The sequence below is a fragment of the Strix aluco genome, chromosome 2 (assembly GCF_031877795.1).
Source record: "Strix aluco isolate bStrAlu1 chromosome 2, bStrAlu1.hap1, whole genome shotgun sequence".
NCBI classification, from domain to species: Eukaryota; Metazoa; Chordata; class Aves; order Strigiformes; family Strigidae; genus Strix; species Strix aluco.
Window position 1 is genome coordinate 64,297,219 of NC_133932.1, and position 19,680 is coordinate 64,316,898.

General features: G+C 39.0%; 1 protein-coding gene across 5 annotated transcripts in view; it reads left to right on the forward strand.

Annotated features, from left to right (window-relative positions):
- GABRB3 (gamma-aminobutyric acid type A receptor subunit beta3) overlaps positions 1–19,680 on the forward strand; it is a 196,269-nt gene that overhangs the window by 134,546 nt on the left and 42,043 nt on the right. The window contains exon 1 of one of the 5 annotated variants that reach the window (XM_074815013.1): positions 16,620–16,655. The exons of the other annotated variants lie outside the window; for them this stretch is intronic. The gene's annotated coding sequence lies outside the window, so the exon portion shown is untranslated. Of the gene's footprint in view, positions 1–16,619; positions 16,656–19,680 lie in introns of those variants that run through there. 5 annotated transcript variants of the gene reach the window in all.

A 19,680-nucleotide genomic window follows, 5' to 3' on the forward strand; every position in this document is an offset into this window, starting at 1 on the left:
TGGCTGGAGTGTCTTCTTCCAGTTTCTAAAGGTCACTCCCATAGGATGGGCTTCTTTTTATTTTTCTGCACTAGATTTCTTCATCACAGAATCACAGAATCGTCTAGGTTGGAAAAGACCTTGAAGATCATCCAGTCCAACCATTAGCCTAACATTGACAGTTCTCAACTACACCATATCCCTCAGCGCTATGTCAACCCGACTCTTAAACACCTCCAGGGATGGGGACTCCACCACCTCCCTGGGCAGCCCATTCCAACGCCTAACAACCCGTTCTGTAAAGAAATGCTTCCCAATATCTAGTCTAAACCTTCCCTGGCGCAACTTGAGGCCATTACCGCTTGTCCTGTCGCTTATTACTCGGTTAAAGAGACTCATCCCCAGCTCTCTGCAACCTCCTTTCAGGTAGTTGTAGAGGGCGATGAGGTCTCCCCTCAGCCTCCTCTTCTCCAGACTAAACACCCCCAGTTCCCTCAGCCGCTCCTTGTACGACATGTGCTCCAGACCCTTCACCAGCTTTGTTGCCCTTCTCTGGACATGCTCGAGTAATTCAATGTCCTTTTTGTAGTGAGGGGCCCAAAACTGAACACAGTAATCGAGGTGCGGCCTCACCAGTGCCGAGTACAGGGGTAAGATCACTTCCCTGTCCCTGCTGGCCATGCTATTTCTGGTACAAGCCAGGATGCCGTTGGCCTTCTTGGCCACCTGGGCACACTGCTGGCTCATGTTTAGGTAGCTGTCAATCAAGTCATCAATTCATGAGGATACACACAGTTGATACAATGTTGGTCATACTTTGTCCCAGAACTAAATCATACTGCCTTTTTCAAATCCCAAAAGTTCATTCAACAGCTCTTCAACAATTATTGTCAAAAAAAAATCATATGTAAAATTGCCTTAGTTGGACAACAATTTGCATAGAGTATGATTTTCTCCTTCTGTTTAAAAGCTTGTATCACACAGCTCTTCTGCTATCCATCCAATATTTCTTACATCAAGTTTTAATGACTCTGAGTGATGTCTGACAGATACATTTCTGCTATTAATTAATTCTGCTTAATGAATTCGATGTAAAATTAATGAAAATGACTGAATCTTTTCCTGCTGTTCTTGTTGGCTCTGCTTTGTGAGTTTTCAAAGATTACTTCTGTACACAAGAGTTGAATAGGATATAAACACTCCTGTATTCTCCAGATATACATATGCTTGAATGCAAATAAGTAGCAACTGAACATCTGTATAATTAAGTTATATTTTGATTCCTCTTTGTACTTGGAAAAAGCTGGAGTGCTTGAACCAGACGACCACGGTTGGACACGCATAGATGCCTGGCACGTAATTCTAAAAGACAAATTCTACACCAGCAAGGTTATTTCTTCTTGAAGATACTATTTCTAGCTGGATATTTGCTGTACATACAGAGATATTAGGAACTGATATGTCTACCTATTCAAGGTAGAATCTTGCTCTCTTTGAAGGCTTTGGCAACAAGCCATTCAGGAAAGTGAGTGTTTGCCTTATCAGTGCATTTATTGCCAAGCACTGTTCATCTGGAAGTGTTTACAGCTTTGGTAGTTGAAATTCCCCTTCTGGTAACTTATTCTGAGTATGTCTGGGTGAAAAAGTTGGAAATGAACATCACAGACATGGACTGAAAAGGAGTTGAATCAGTTAAGTATTTCTTGTCATCTTTTATCTCATTTCTCTTTTGACTCATTTATAAAGAAAAATGAAAGCCTGACAGAGAAACAGCAGGGGCTTCTTCTGTGACTAAGTTAGCAAAATAGAACAGAAAGTGGGAGAAGTTACACGGGAGGCATGAAATTTGACATCAGAATTTGTGGTCTGTGCTTTACCTGCTGCTTGTGACTCGGTCAGCTATTTCAGCCTAATGTCTGCAACTTTTGCTCATCTCCTTTCTTATATTTAAAAAAATCTGTATTAATTTTGTAGTAGAGAGAGTTGGAGTCCTTCTCTCAATTACAGGTATCTAGTGTCCCTTTGGGTGTTGCAGTTATTCCATCTAGCCTCCAGGTACAGTCCCAGGAAGGGAGTGGGTCATCTGATGGTCATGTGTCCTATCTGCAGTCTTGTGCAGAAATCTTAGATACCCAAGAGGAGTAGGTTTGTGTGTCTTTGTAACTGAACCCTGCCCACAGGTACCAAAGGAACATGTGAATCAGCTTCCAGGCCAGCCAAAGGCTTTACTATGAGGTGTCGTGAAGCACAGGACTAGGTAACGCCAAGATCTGCCCGAGCCACCAGAGTGCAGAAATGTACTAGGCTCCAGGAGAATGAATTTTAGTGTCAGAGATCTATGTACCTCTATATATTTACCCCTATTGTAATGAATTGCTTGGAAGGCAGGTTTTTTCTCAACATTATGCCTCTAATATGGAAATACTTGCTTGGCTTTATGATTAGTAAGTCCTTTGAACTGAGAGTTAATTTCTATGTGGAAATAAAAACAAAACCTAGGTTGGGCTTGGAGTCTGATTGTGAGTCGAAATTTGTTTTATAATGTTGAGTTTACTGTTGTTTGTTCACTTACCCTCTTTTTCCCTGCAGTAAATAAAAAAAAGGTTTCTAATAAATATGAAATTACAGCTTTAGATAGTCTAACAAAATTAAACTAATGATTGTGTATACAAACAATTTATTTACCTTTATTTATTCACCTTGGGATGAAAATTTAGTGTCTTTGTAAGATGACAGCAACACACCAATGCTTGTCCACTGGTCTGTGAGTCTGTCTGGCAAGTATAAGTGCCAGAACCAGTTCTAGCTGAAGTAGGTGTATTACTGCTTGCTATATTTCTACAAGCAGATGTGTCGAAATTTTTATAGAGGCATATGGTGTCTAGAAGAGGTTAGTTATCTGTTTACTGTCTTGAGTGGTAAGTACACAATGGATGATCCTTCCTATTTATGGAACATTTGGAGGCAGCAGGAAAGTGAAATATAAAGCTTTTTCTAAACTTTTCAGCTCTAGAAATATAATGAGGTGCTGCAATGGACAAGAGTTGCTTGCAATTATGTGGTGAAAATTGGAATAGCAAGACTAAAACTGTACTTGCAATAGACATTGGATTCAGATTCTGAGGTATTTAGTTCAGAGGTAACTTTGTTTCAACCCTAATTAGTCCAAGTTGAGTAACTTGCCTGTGAAAACTGAATTGGTGTTCATATGAGGTGCCTAAATTATGAGTGCATTTGTCCTAGGTGACTTCCATGCAGTCAATGGAAAGAGAAGTGCACCTCCAGAGTCTTCAGCTTGCCTAAGATCTAAATGGCCCTTTAGAGTAGCTTGTCTTTCTCTACTGGCCTGGGGCAATTACACATCTCACTCATGTAAGTGCTTAAAACTCAGCGGGATGAAGCTGGCCCTAAGGATTTACGCTCTCTGAAGAAGTAATAGATGTTTTCTTTTTCTTTTTCCTGTCATTCGTGAAAAAGAAAATCTGGTCATCATATAGCCTCTATCTAGAATCACTGTCCATACAGCAAAATACAAGATTGGCTTACTTTCAGATGTTTATTACAGCATGTAGTAGTTCTTTCCTTCAAAGTTTTTGTCTCATTAATGTCCAGAAATATTTAGTATTATTGGCTGTGAAGGAGTTTTTCAATGATCACGAGTGTTCAGAATATGGAAGCTGTAACTGAAATATGCATTCACATCTTTCTGCTGAGAAATGATCATGTGTCTGTGCTCAGGAGGGGTTCAGGAATTAAGAAAGGGCTACAGTAGCACTAAAATACAGCAAGAGTATCCTGGGTGAGCTTCTCGTGGGATACCATTCCTGTTGTCATCCAACATCCACTTGAGTTTCTTTTCATTGCCTTCACTGCATAATGGCTCAAATGATGAACTTTGTTATTTTTTATAAGAAAAGGAAAAAGAGGGAAGGGGACAAGTGGAATAAGGAAAGGGAGGTTTAGGGAAAGGGGGCGGGGGAGAAGAAAAAGGCAAGTGTAAAGGAAAAAGAAGCAATGGTTTGAAGGGGGAAAATTTGAACTATAATTAAGTAGTCAGCAAGCTACTGGAAGGTTCAGAAAATGGAGTTTTAAGCTGGTTGCCTAAAGTTGCCGAGCATTCAGTTCATGAGTCTTCTTGTGGCAAGTATCCAGTAGAATGAAAATGTTCTTTTTCTTGAAAGATGTGTATTGCAAGGTCACAAGCTGGTGTTTGGGTGCCAGATTCTGAGAGCTCTGAAGAAACAAAACCTTGAACACTAAATGACCTATAAGTAACACACTAAAAGACACTATATTGTGGACTAGAATTATTTTGTAAAGTGCCACTGAAAAAATTCTAAGAAATCCTTGTAAAATAAGTACTGTTTATTTTCTTCATGCAAGAAAAAAACCCCAGCTATCCACTAAGTTAATTTATCTCATAATCAATATTTACGTTCCTAGATTTGAACAGGCTTTCTGATATTTGTAATACTTGTATTTCAGAACAAATGTGCTTCCATGACAACTTTATAGATTTCAGGAAAAAAGCTATTTTGTTTTTGTGTATATATTCTTTCAAGTGATGTGTAAATGCAAACATCAAAGCAATAATGTAAAGATTATAGATCTAGCTGAAATTATGTTAAGTTTTTATAGACTGTAAGTAACCAGTGTCTGTTGGATAGAATTTTCTTTTTATTTTCATTTGTAATTTGTTGTGCTGTCTCTTCATTAAGAGTCAAAAAGGAAATAAAATCTCCTAGTAATTATTGCCACTGATTTTCTATCCTGTTGTCATTTGTGTTATGAAAGGGAGAGCTTGTACTGGCGTCAGTATTAAGTAAGTTACATAGTTTACTAGTAGTCTCACTATTTGTATCTGTTGTCAGATCAGCATTATGGACCAGGGAACGTATCCTGGTTTCATTGTAGTGTTTATTGGTGACCCCAACTTACCGAAGTTATTTGACATTTGGGTACTCTTTTTATCCTCATCCTCTTTTTGGTGAGTGCTTGGGCTTCGTGTACTGCCAACAAGAGCAACATCAGCAAACCAACCACTGAGGACAATGTGAATATTAAAATGTTTTCTAAGACAATAAAAATGTTCCGAAATAGTTTTTCTGCAGCTAAAATAGTTCCTTTTCTGCAAACTTTCTGAGTGTTTTCTAAGGCCCAGCAGTCTACAGGCTATCAAAGATGGATGCAAATATGTGTGGGAGTCCAGAAGGGAAAATATGAAGCATTTTTGTCATGGGGAAAACTATTTGGCAGGAACACACTCTTTGAATTAGTGCCAGCCAGATTATATTAGTAGACAGAGTCCAAAGCTACCAAAAGAGGACAGATGCAAGAAATAAATGTATTTATCTCAGGTTTATGTGGATGCAAATGATGTGCACTTGTGTATGTCAAATATCCTGAGAAGCATCAGAGTGGCTGACCATGGAGTTTGGGGTTGCTTCTTCACTAAAACTGACGTGGGAATTTGGCAGACGCTCTAGTTTGATTAATGTAATTTATTTTTTTTTATCTAAATAAGGTTAATTTTTAATCATTTGCTTTAATATTTTCATTGAGTTGATTTAATTGAAGAGGCAGACAAGCAGATACCAGTTAACAAAGTCATTACATCCTGTTGCATACCTTTATTCTGCAGCTGCTAATTTTGCTGATTTATGTTCGTGACAAAGTAAAACTGCTGGTAGGAAAGTGAGCACTAACAAATGCAAAAATATTGTATCCGTAGTGCACAATATAAACTGTGTAACTGTTTGGGGTTTTTTTATGAGAAATACAATAAAATCTGCGTAGCAGGCTGACAACTCGACTGCCCTCAGCTATGACATACATCTCCCTAGCTTTAGCCAAGTTGTATCACTGCTTTTATACGGATATTCATTGTGTCAGCTGACATTTTACTGCTTTCTATTTTTTGCAGCCTGAAATGGCAGTCACTGATTCTGAAAGAAAGGTGTTTTCACCTGCTACCCCCAGCAAATGCATTAAGCTGAAGAGGCTTGCCTTTTCTAAGCAGACAACTTCTTTGTTAAATTCATTTCGCTTCTAAAGATAATAAGAATAAAATCTTGTAGAAGGAAGAAATGAGCAAATCTTGGATTTTAACCACATACTCTAGTTAGTTATGGGCTGATGTTTTCCTGAATTGGAAACACTGAAAGGGTAGTGCAGCTCTAGGAATGAGCCGATTCAGCCCTTGAGGTCAATACACAGGCAAATGGGAACTCATTTGTTTACCCTTTTTAAAAAATATTTTAAGTATAAAGTAACACTATATTTTTTTGTTCTGCATCCACAGGGTGTCACTTACTTCTACCTCAACAGTGGCTTAAATCTCAAAAATTGAAGTGAAAAATAAAGGTTTTACTAAAAAGTAATTCAGGCATATTAAAATACATTAATATATAAACACCCTTTCAGAATGTTTCTTTTCAACTTTTCCATTCATGTGGTGCTTCATAATGTGTATTCCAGACAGAATTAGTTTTGTAAATACTAAATAATGAAATTGTTTTTGTGAATATAAATTATTTAATAATTAAAACTATAATAGCACATGTGGATATTACTGTGCTGATATTCACGCAGTTTGATAACATAACAGGATCTTGTTACCTTTTTGTTGAGAAATGGAAATGAATGACTTTGGTGTTATTTGGTCCAGTCCTGGTGTTTATTTACAAAGGAAGCACACAAAGGGAAGAATTTGTGCAAAGTCCTGTTTTCCTGGTCACACTGGTCACATAAACAAGAGGAATCTCCCTTGTGTTCAGAAATAAGCTGGTCATTGCTACAAGCACTGTACCCAAGCTCCCCCCCCCCCCCCTCCGCTGTGGGTCTTGGCTGGGGCCAAGGGCTGCACATGCAGCATTCTCCTCATGGATGGTGCATTTTTACTCTGGTTCTTTCTTCCTTTCATATATATCGTTATAATGAAACTAAATCTCCAGCATCTGCATTTTCAAACTGCCCTCGAACACTGGTATGATACATATGTTTTATTGCTGAGCTGAATCATGTGTAAAGTGCTGTCCTCCTTGTATTTTGGCCATTTCCATGCTTTTACGGGAAGCCTGGGTTCTCTGGTAAAACCATACTTGTGCAAATATTGTATCTCCTTTGGAGAGAAGTACTTGCCAGGCTTCTTAAGGGTAGTGCATTAAGGTTTGTGGGTTTTTTCCTCTGGCTTCAGTAAAGGCATATAACAGATAAATATTTCTAGTGTCAATCTCTGTTCCATATGGGTGTTATTCTGTGTTCCTTTTATTTATACTGGTTTAAAATGTATCAGCTAGTGACATTGTATCATGTTATGGTAATAAATAAAGAAAATATTTTCTTCTTTTATTGCCAAACAAGGGAGAGCACAACCCCTCAAGCCACTCTTTCTGACTTCATTGCAACAGAGCATTTTTATTTCCAAATTGTTTCCATCTCTGCTGTATGGTTTATTTCTGTGTTGTAACTAAATCATACATCTGCAAAAGGGTGAAACTCAGTGTTTTCTTCAAAGCTTTTTTCTTCCTGTGGAGTCACAGTTACACAAAATTAATGGGGTTTCATCATTATGGTTGGGTGCCCTAGTAACAACTGCATTGCATGTTAAAACAAATGTTAGGGCTGAAGTTGTATGCTTTTATGATTGTTGCAGTTTGTTTCTGAGACAGAAAACAGCAAAGGACTTTGGAAGTTAATTTAAAAGTAATTTAAAAACTTAAAGAATAAGAACAATATTGCTGGAGCAAGATTTCTGACTATTTTCTGATTAAAATTTTCTGTTACCAACCTTACATTTAAAGTGATTGGTGAAGGGAAAGTGTGCACACTCCAGAATATTTTTAAAGTACTGTGTTTGAAGAGTATGTTTTGAGTAAAGGTTATCAACTTTTTCTTCTGCATATGTAGAGTAAAAGAATAAAATGTTCAGTAAAGATGCAATATTCAGAATAGAAATTTCTATAAATTATTTTTAGAAGGGAGTTTTGAAAATTTCTTAGAAATAGTCTGGCTAATCCATCTGAAGGAAGTTTGAGCATCCTGAGAAAGTTGTCGTATGTACTGTTTACAAGGGAAACAAATAAGGAAAAACAATGACTGCATCAGATTAGTTTGGATGCAATCTATTGTGATTCACTCCTTGATAATATTTTAATTACTCTGAAGAGTTATCCTGAGGTCCTTTTGAGGAACTGGTTTGAAATCTATGTAAGTCAAAGTAAAGTCTCCAAATGACAAAGTGCCATTTCCTTAATGCTGTATGTGTAAGTATCGAGGTAGTTAGACCTGAATGAACTGTCTCTCCCGCGAATCTTTCCTTCTGTAATGCAACATTAAAACACACAGCAGTATCAGCCCGTGGAAGCTGCCAGAAAGAGAGGGATCAGTAGCCAAAGTTACCTTTTTTTACCTTCATGTAAATCTTCGAGTAAAATGCAGAATGCTTTTGGCTGAACTTTGGAAGTCTTTCTGCTTTCCTCTTCCGTCTGTTGAATTTATGGGCTCGTAAATTTGAGCCTTGGTGGCTCTGATCATATGTAGAAACCTAAGCATATTGATAAAATTGTTCAGTTGCTTCAGTGATCTGTATTTTTTCCAAGACAGAGAGTTACATTTACTGCCTATGGTGTTTGAAGAGGTTTAGATTAGTGAGGTTTAAACTGGTTGCATCTAACAGTGAATAAACACAGCTGATGCACAGATACATGGCAAGAGCCAACACACAGCAACCAGCAAAGTTCCCAAGACAAGCCCTGCAGAATTGCATGACTGCTTGTTACTCACGGCACTTTTATAAGGAAGAGAAATACTTATTAAAACACATTCACATAAATACAAGTGCTGGCTTGTGGAAAAAGATTGATTCCCACACCTTAAAGTGTTCTGTTTCAGTTTCTGCACTATTACATCTGTGTGAGTTCAGACTAAATCCACAGCAGAGAAATAAGGAGCAATATATTGCTCTGGTCTGATAATACTGTAACAAGTGTAATCTAAAAAGCGCATAGTAGCAGAAACAAGTATGGGAGAATACATTTAGAGGAAGAAATACGATTTCCATGGAAGGAGGAATGCATCTAAAAACACAGACCAAATCAGATATATTCAGAAACAAAAATATGGCAAAGAGGATAAAACTGCAGTGACATAGACCATATAATAGATGATTGTAGGTGGAATACTAAAAAAATCAGTAAATGAAGAATTTTCTTGATCACAAACTCAGTTTATAGAAGGAGAAAGAAATATCTAGCAGAAGCCGACAGAAAAAGCCAGTGTTTGCCCTGAAAGGAGGGAAGGATACATGTTTAATTCTGGGTTGCATTTAGTCTTTCAGCATAGCATTCTACACGAATCAGTATTTTAGTTTTTAGCGGGAGAACTGTGTACCTCCTTTACAGGATTACAACCCCATCAGAACCTGTAGAGTTCTAATAGCATCAGATAAGCTGAATCTGGCCCATTATTTGTAAATTGTCTGTCTGAGCTCAGTCCAGAATCTGAATCACACAACAGAATTATTTTAAAATGTGCAGCTCTTTTGCTATGACTCTGTTCTAGAGAATGCTTATCAGGGCATGGGCACTCCATAGGTCTGGTGTATTAAAGCTATGAATATGCTCTCATCCTGTCTATGTACAACAGTAACTGTAGTTACATGTAAACTGCACACTGTCACTGTTGTTGCAGGTTTTCATCAATATCTTCTCTTTTTAATGCTTCCTTTCAGTCAAAATTTAACATAATCCTTTAATGTAAGAATAAGCATATTTAAAATAAAACTGTGATAATGCGAACATGATGATGTAGAAACAGTCCGAAAGCAGCAACTGCTTATACCTGGGCCATAACTTACACCCTGGTTTTGTCAAGTGTCGGTGTGCCAAAGCAGAGCTCTACCTCTGCATTGTGTCTTCTTTCTTCATCAGCCTGTTGATACTGGGGCATCAGTCCGCTCCTGGGAAACTCCAAAGTCCAGAGGTCTCAAACTCCTATTTACTGACCTGTCACACAACTCAAACCGCACCCTCAGAGTGGGTTTTCTTTCCCTTTCCTGTACTCCTGGGCCTTTACACCACTTTTTGGTGAGGCAGCCCATCAGCTGATGGCATCAGGCATCTCCACATGCTGCAGAGGTGCAGCTTGTCGCTGTCATCCCTCCAGTATCACTAGACCCCATGCACGTGGTTTCACATGCTCTTGAGGTCAGTGTTTTGGTTTCCAAATGCGCACTGATGTGTGTGTGCTGTGTGAAGTATGCACTTGAATAGGATTGAGATACGTAAATAGCTTTGTGGCTTTAGGCCTAAGTGTGCTTGGATAAGTCCCACAGCTTCAGGTTTAGTTCAGATTTTCTGTTTTTCACACAGCTACAAATCATCTAAAATAAACACCTTGAATCTTTCATTAGTGACAATCAATGACACCAACCCACGAATCAGATCAACGTTAAGTAGGCAACTGATGCTTCTAAATATAATGAATACTTTTTTCCTAATAAATTAGAAAAAATCTGATTAATTTATTCTGATTAATTCCCATTAAATTTTCACAATTTATTTGATGAGAGCTTTGGTAAGGAGTTTAAGATCATTAGTAATTTAGGAGCCTAGGCACCTTTGAAAAAAAAGGCCCTTTGCCTATTTTTTTATATAAATTGGAGTTTATTTTAGGAGTTTCTATGAAAGGTTAATGCTAAATGATGAAGAAATGTGACTGGGTGGGTGTCAAGACATGGTCTTGAAAACTGTCTTAGATTACATTTGAACATGGAGTGTTTCCTTCCCTTGGATCAAGATAAACAATGCAGATGCATCCTGACGGTGTGTTTTGCTAAGATGTAGGTGCACATGTTCCCTCCATCTCCTGTTACTCAGTTTGAAAGAAATCAGTGTATGTGGTCCATTTTTCATGTCACTGAGCTAAATGAGCCAGTATTCTATTCAGAAGACAAGGTCTCTCTTCCCTTGGACTTTCATTAGCCCTTCAGTACATCTTTCCCAGTTTAAGTTTTTGAGGAAAGATGTCCAGTACTTTACAGCACATTTTAGGTGAAATTTTAACTGATAACTTGTGCAGTGACACTGCTACTTCCATCACCTGCTGCCTGCTAGGATTACAATAGCATCTTCCACACATGCATTTCACTGATGACTCACAGTACGCTTGCAACTGCCCAAGATACCCAGCTTCATCTTCCATGCTTCCTACCAACTGATCAGCTAATGTTGTCGTTCTTAGTCCCTGGGTGCATGACTTTCCACTTCTGTGTTCCCCAGTTTCAAACTGCTTCATCCTCTTTGACTGAAAGGAGACCTTAACTAAGTAGGAGTAACTGGAGTGTGCCCCAAACATATGACAGTTGAAGAAATTCTAGCCTTATGAAAGGCAGGGGCTAATTTCCTACAGTTTTCAATATAATTTGAATTTGTCATTACTGGAAACCCCCAAATGACATTACATTTTGTAGTCATTTGAAGACTATCCCCGCAAAGGAAGGTAAATCAATGTTGAAAACACAAAGTATGGAAAATAAATTCTTGTGCTCCAAAAAAAGCAGTATTACCTACTGATAGTTAAAATAAATTTTAACTAAATTAGCCTTCTAGAATTCATAGCCTTGGGTAAAGGTTTCGAAACAGTAGCTCCAAGCAGTGACTCTTCATATATTTCAGATGGCTTGTGAATGATCAGCAAGTTACTTTTTTGAAACGGTAATGTTAACTGAAGCCCAGTAGCTGTTTAAAGCCTAGGTAGGGGAGCCACGTTACTGAAAATATAAGTTAGTGTGACGTGAAGACACTGGATGTTTCTCTCATGTATAGTATCATGGAACCGGGATTTAAAGTCTGCATGCCTGAACATACAAATGCATGTATAATCTCTGTATTTGGTAGGAAAGACAAATCCTTTATATTTGTATTTAGGTATTATCAGGGATCCATATTTCTACCATGTCATGTTATTGTAATAATAACACATATATCAATAATTCTAGCAAAGACCTTTTCTAAGCATAAAATAAATCACTCCACTGGGGAACAGAGTCTGAATTCAAAGAAAATCAATTCTTTTATTAGTGTAAATACATTTGTTACAGTCAGTTGTAAAAGATAACCAATCAACCGTGTTTTTCAAATGCATCTGTTTCCATCATTATGACCAGATTTCTAAGAGCTTTTTTCCCTGTGTAGCATCACATGTTTTAATGTGCTCAGCAAACAGCAGCTTCTACTTTGTAGGCGAGCTGCTGGGCTTGGGACCATGTAGAAAAGTTAGCTGTATAGGAATGAATTATTTGTGCAACGAACTTGGACAAACATGAAGGAGATGATGTAAAACTGGATTATATACTGAAGTACAAATAGCACATATGTTTAGTTTCTGAGTTTGAGATACAGTCTACTTTTTGTTATCATTTTAAGTAATTAATGATTTGGTAATTCTGTTTCCACTAGTAGCTGATAATTGCAAGTCTAATTAGAAAAAGATACAAACTTAGTCATCACAGAAACTAGCTAATTGTGTAGAAAAAGTACCTGCTTGCATACATAGGAACAGAATCAAAATTCACTATAGCACACTAAGGTGGATGAATAATTATTTTTAGCTTTTCCACTGATCTATATTGGCATGAAGTATGGTTTTAGGTACATCTTTCTCATTGAGCAGAATTTGAACTATTTGCAGGTTTTGTACCATGTAGAAAAATTGATATTTGGTTATGAGCAGAGCCATTTTGTCTACATACTGTGAATAAAATCAGATAATTTAATTATGAAACAAACATTCTTAAAATTTAAACTGCTAGAAGAATTTATCTGTGAATTGAATAGATATTTTAAAATCAAATATTTCCATCTTTACTGACGTGATCTCTGCTGTGTGTATGAGAGGTGATATACCTAACCAACTTTGCATTTGGTGTGAATGGTTCAACTTCTTGATTTGTTTGAGATTATTTTACTCTTGCAACAGTTGTCAGAGCTCAGCTTTTCCTGATGAAATCACCCTAGAAATGCATCACATGCTCTTTCTGCAATACATTTTATAACCCCAAAGAGTTCAGACACTCTCCAGCATGCTGCTGTGCAGAGCGGCAGCCTCGCTTGGGACAGGGCAGACAGCGGTCTGTCAGAAATACGGACGTAAAGCCAGCAGCTACCTTCTTGCAGAGCAGCAAGACCCTGCACATCAGGCAAACAGCATTGACTGCCTGCAAGCTTCCATGGCAGAGCCAGCTGGGTGGCAGCAATTTGTCCCTGGGCCCAGCAGCAAGTCCAAGAGCTGCGCTGTCAACAGCTGACCCAAAATCTAGGGCAAGAGACATAGGTGAAAGCAGTGGAGAGGCTGCATGAGGGGCGATGGAATTCAAGGTCCCAATTTGAGGAAACAGACATAACTGAGCGGAGAATCATGCTGCCGGGGATTTATAGTTAAACTGCTTCCTGACATAGACGAGAAATCTATGTAACTGTTGTGTTACGTTATAAAGGCTAAATTGCACCACTTTAATTGGTGTTTTAACCAATTCAGAGAACTTTCAACATGTAAAAACCACTCAAATAAAATATGAATGGTGTTGCAGTTGCAAAGTAAGGTCAAGAATATTATCCTTATGAATCAGCATAAATTGGAAAGAACACAGTTCTGACTGCGAGCTCCAAACTAATTTAAATTTCACGTAGACTAAAGGTATCTATCATCTTCAAACAATATTTTCACTTGGAATAATGTATCGCTTCTGTTTATTTGCTAACTTCCCAACTACAAAATAGATATTTTAGCTATCTGATTCATTGCTGTGTCGTTTGCTTCAAAGCCATTTTACCTCTGCTTCACAAAAATCTAATTTTTTCATGTTCTTATTCATGCTATACATATACAAGTATCGAAAGGTAATAATTAGACGCATCTGCTTACGTTTGCCAGGAACAGATGTTAGAGAAATTAAAGTGAACATAACTATCACTCAACATCATTAAAGGAGCGACTCTATAATAATTTCTGAACTTTGACAGGCAGTTAAATATTCTACATTGGCATATTTATGTTATTTGCAAAAATCTCATATACAAAATTATCTTCGTATGCAGTTGAATCAAAAATGAATTGTGTGTTTCAGGTCACAACTTCTACTTCCTTTTCCCCCTGAAACGATAAGTTGTCAGCCCTGACAGTAATGCTTATTAGCACCATAGGACAACCACATCAGCTTACGAACAATGCTGAGGAGTCCTAAATGACTTAATAGCACACTCCAAGAAGATAAGGACATGAGAATGGCATTATGAAGTTAGACCAGAATCCCATCTTTCTCAGTATCCAGTTTCCAACTGTGGGCAATGGTGAAGGCTCACAAAGAGTGTAAAAGTAGGATGAGACTAAATTGTGGTATTTCTTTGATATTCTCCCAGCATCAAACTATGAAACTCCTCAGGGACTTCCTGGGTCCTATGCATATTTTTGGTCTCAAGCAGTGGGTAAAAACTGCTAAGTTTAAACATGCACATACATACACATATGCATGAAAATAGAGTATCCTTTCATTCGTTTTGAGCCCAACATCTGGTAATTTCTTTTGCTGCTCTCTGTCTCTTACAAGTGAGGAGCTGTGAATAGCTGTTAGCATCCTCCACAACATTATTACAGATATCTGCAATAATAATATATCTTAGTTGCTTCTTTTCTAGGCAGAAAAGTCCTTGTGTGTTTAGTCTGTCTTTATATGGGACATGTTCTGTGCCTTTCATTCCCCTTGCTGCAGTTCCTGATACCTTGTTATGCTCTGTCCTGTTGGGGACAGGGACCGGAACTGCACGCAGTATTCAATATGTAAGTAAACTAAAATGATGGACCGCAATGATTTTTCCTTTTTTCTATTTCTTTTCCAAACAGTCTTAACATTCTGTTTGATTATTTTGACTTTACAGAATATTGAACTGATTGCTTCACAAAACTGCTGATTAATGCCGCAACTTTCTTTTTTCCTGAGTGGCCAGTATCTCAGAACCTACCACTTAGTCCGTAGTTAAGACTCTTTTTTCCCCTTATGCATTACTTTGCATCAGCATTGAATTTTATCTATTTTATCACTCAGATGTTTAGAATGCTGCTATCCTTCCACACCTCCTCACACTCATATCTTTCATTTTTACTATTTGGAGAAATGTCGTAGCAAATATAAGCACCTTAATCTGCATCCCCTGTCTATGCCATTTATGAGGATGGTGACCTGAATGGAGTCCTGTACAGATCCCCGTTGAGGTCTGCAGGTGATCTCTCACTGTTGTGCAAGCTGACTGCTAGGCTCTGTTTGTTTTTTCTCTTTTACCTGGTCATTAATCCATTGAAGGAACTACCTCCTTGTTCTACGAGGTTTTCTTTAAGACCATTTGATGATTTATAGTAAGTGTTTATGCCTTTAGCAAATTATTGCTTATATGTTTTTGGCTTGCTTTTCTATGTTTATCTTCTTATCTGTTTTTTCTCCTTTGGATGTGACTTCTTATATTTGAAGTACATCTTTTTAGATGTACTAAATTATTTACCGAAAATTTTAAACATTCTGGGCTTTGTTTGTTTGTTACCTAACAGTTATTTTTGATATACAGAAGTTCATATTATGATGACTATAAACAATCTTTTCTCCAAGTTGGAAATGAGCAGCTTCATTTTTATAGAATTTAGTTTTTTGAAATTACATATTATTTTAATGTCATTTTAGACTTTTTCATTTTTAAAAGGTGATTTCTCAATTCCAACAGGGTTATGGAGCAGTTGTTCTGTCACAGCATTTTGACCTATGACTTACACATTGCTCAGAATCAAGTCAAGAGTGTCTTGCCTTGTTTCAGCTTTCACCAAAAGCTTCTCCATGAATCAGTCATTTGTGGTGTCATTTAGTCTCTGCATCACACCCCAACCTGACATTTACCCAGTCTATGTGGGGGTGATTGAAGTTTCTGATTACTAATTTGTTTTTTTTCTGTCTCTTAAATCTCTCTTGGCACCTCACTGACACCATTGTCATCCCGATTAGGCAGTGACAATTTATTTCTAATACTTATGTGGGCCTGGTGTCTTAATCCATAGAGATAATGTGTAACATTCAGTACAGTTAACTATCTGATGCAAAGCCTTCTTTAACATACACTACATCCTTCTTTTTCTTGCTTATGTAGTTTGTTTTATGTTACAGGTTTCGATGCTCCTGTTAAGTCAATGTTCTCACTTAAAACTAGGTATCCTAGTTCCTTCATCTTATGTAAAAACTTCTAGCATTTCAATAGTAGCATGTATGCATTTGATCTGGTTGCATATTTTTCTGTGCTATCTTTAAATGGTATTTTTGGGTGCAGAATGAGCTTAACTTGTGTCTTATTTTTTTCTCAAGGGTAGAAGGTTTTTTCATTTCACCCCTCTATGATTCATCCCAAGCCAGATTTTCTCCTGCACCTGTTGGCTTTCCTGTAGTCTTTAATTCAATCCCCTTCTCTTGTAGCCTTCCTGATTTTTAGTTCCAGCAGCTTTACCTGAATCCTATTTTTGCTGTACAGACTTTGTACAAAGTTTGTCCAGTTCCTGATGAATCTAAACCTTTCATCCATATGCCGTTGTCTGAAGGACTGATTCTCCAGCCAGCATGAAAAAGCACTGCTGGAGCAAGAGCAGAGGTAAATGATCAAGGATATAATTTTTGTATTTGAGGAGGCCATCTGATTATCATAACTGAGGTGCTTTGCAGAATACTAATTTCTGGTTGAAAGAAATGGAATATAATGTACCTTGCTCATGCTCCTTTACTCAGCCACATTTTGTTCACCCAAAAGCCTCATGGGGAAATTGATTTTCTTGCCTCTTAAATGCACTTTGCTGCCTCTGAGGTATTCGACAATAGCAGATTAATTAGGTAAGTAATTGAGCAGCGATTATAGGTGTACCTGTGGTAGGGAAGACTCTGGTTCTTTAAACACAGACTGGTCTGTGTCTTCTGAATCCGAAGACACTTTGAAATCAGTGTGTCCACCTAGCACAGATTTATACAAGTAATTATACTGCAGGAGAAGCATTACATACAGCAGAGAAACTGTCTAGTGATGGAAAGACTTTGTGTAAGGGGGGTGTATAAACTGAGTTTTAAGTTCTCAAAGTGTTCACCAAATTTCCAAGGAAATAAAAATACTTGCTTTTTGTCCTTCCAGTTGGTACCATACTAGGAGGAATGTCACAATACACATTCAATTACTTGGAGTGAATGTATGGCAGAATTCATTCACAGTTTTTTGCCTTTGCAGGTATCTTGTATTACACATGTGTTGATGTTGAAAAATAGCCTACAGTAGCCTTGAGGAAAGTATTGTTACTGTTCATGTATCATAGAACCATAGAATCAGAATGGTTTGGATTAGAAGGGACCTTAAAGATCACTTAGTTCCAACCCCCCTGCCATGGGCAGGGACACCTTCCACTAGACCAGGTTGCTCAAAGCCCCGTCCAACCTGGCCCTGAACACTTCCAGGGAGGGGGCATCCACAGCTTCTCTGGGAAACCTGTTCCAGTGTCTCACCACCCTCACAGTAAAGCATTTCTTCCTTATATCTGATCTAAATCTACCCTCTTTTCAGTTCAAAATTGTTACCCCTTGTCCTATCAACCATATACTCCCTGATAACGAGTCCCTCTCTATCTTTCCTGTAGGCCCCCTTTAAGTACTAGAAGACCGCTATAAGGTCTCCCTGGAGCCTCCTCTTCCTTCTCTAGGCTGAACAACCCCAACTCTCTCAGCCTGTCCTCCTGACCTGGGAGGTGCTCCAGCCCCCTGATCATCTTCATGGCTCTCCTCTGGACTTGCTCGAGCAGGTCCATGTCTTTCCTATGCTGGAGGCCCCAGAGCAGGACACAGCACTGCAGGTGGGGTTACACTAGAGCAGAATAGAGGGGGAGAATCACCTCCCTTGACCTGCTGGCCACACTTCTCTTGAAGCAGCCCAGGATACAGTTGGCTTTCTGGGCTGCAGGCGCACATTGCTGGCTCATGTCCAGTTTTTCATCCACCAGTACCCGCAAGTCCTTTTCCACAGGGCTGCTCTCAGTCCACTCATCACCCAGCCTGTATTTATGCTTGGGATTGCGTCGACCCATGTGCAGGACATTGCACTTGACCGCCTTAAACTTCATGGTGTTCACACAAAGAGGAAAGTAACCAACACATTATCCACTACAGGATCAGTTTTGCTTTAAGTATTCTAAGTAGATATAAACCCCTGGGAGTGCCTGCTGTCATCAGAGAACTCTGCTTTAAAAAACCCAGCTACTAAAACTGGTAGTTTTGAAGATTTGTGACTAAATATGTGTTTCATGTCAGTTGTTTAGGCCATCCTGTTGGCAGCTTTAGGAGTTGAGCAGTGTTGCAGTTTGAAACCCTCCTCATTTTTCTTTATGCTGTGATGCATTTTGATTCCCTGATTCCAAAAGCTATTACCAGATATTTGCAGGGTATTCAGATCCCATGCAAGAGGGGAGGTGCTCCCTCAGAAAGTCATTTCCCATTAAAATCACTCACAGCCTAATTTTTAAAAGGGCACTGGCAGGGGACACACTCTTTTCCACTTCTTTCGCAAGTCTCTGTACAGCAACAGGTTTGTGTGGGGGTTGAATATTACATATGCTTGTAATATTTCTTCTTAGATGCAGTGTTTGTCTTTTTTACCCATTTATTTATTTTGCGCTTTACCAAGTTTTATGAGCGTAGCCATGTCATGGGATGAGTTTATACTACCCACAGTAATGAGTTTTTAGTAAATGCATTGTTTTCCTTTTGACTTAGCACACACCCCAGTTTTCTTACTGCAAGATGTAAAGTTGGATTTAGCATTACTGATAGATTGAAAGGGCGAAGTGAGGGAAGTTGGCAGCACAAGTAACGTGTCTGGAGGGAGGGGAATATGCTGCACAGAGCAGTTCAGTGATCACCTTTCCCACTCTTGGTCATTGCAGAGAAATCTCTTCTAGTTTATTTCCTTACTCAAAAATGAACACATAATATCCTGGTCCCGGTGAACCGTCTGTTTACATATAAATAGCCACAGTTGCTGTGGACACCTTGTCATGGTGTCCGTAGTGGTGGGGGGTCCCCATGGTGGGTCAGGGCAGGGCCTGGCAGCCAGAGCCTGTCCCACCCCCAGCCAGAAGCAGGGCAGCCGGCGGGCACCAGAGCAGCCTCAGCCCCAGCATCGGGCACCTCCCTGGGGACAGAGCAAGGCTGGGACATGGACCCACAGGTGGGCCCGGCTCAGCGGGGGCCATGGCCGGGCAGGGCAGGGTTGTGGGGAGCTGGAGACCGGCCCTGCTGTGGCATCGCTGAGGCAAGGGCTGACAGCTCCGGGGGGCTGACATGGGGTCCCGGGCCCTGGGCAGGACAGGGGGGAGCCCTGGGGTCCAACAGGGCCAGGGCGCTCTGGGTGTGTCCTCCAGGCCTGGCACAGACAAATGGTGTGTGCCATGATACTGAAAAATGCATGGATCATGTTTCGAGTTACACACTTTAAAAGCATTTGATGGCCAATGTGCTCTCTTTCAAAGGGCATTTTGTTCATGGTGTCTGCCTTGAATGGGATTTCCTGTAAGAATATCTGGTGGTTCAGATAATCACAGACAGCAAGTAGAAATTTTGGTGGAAGCATTGCTGCTCTAGTGCCA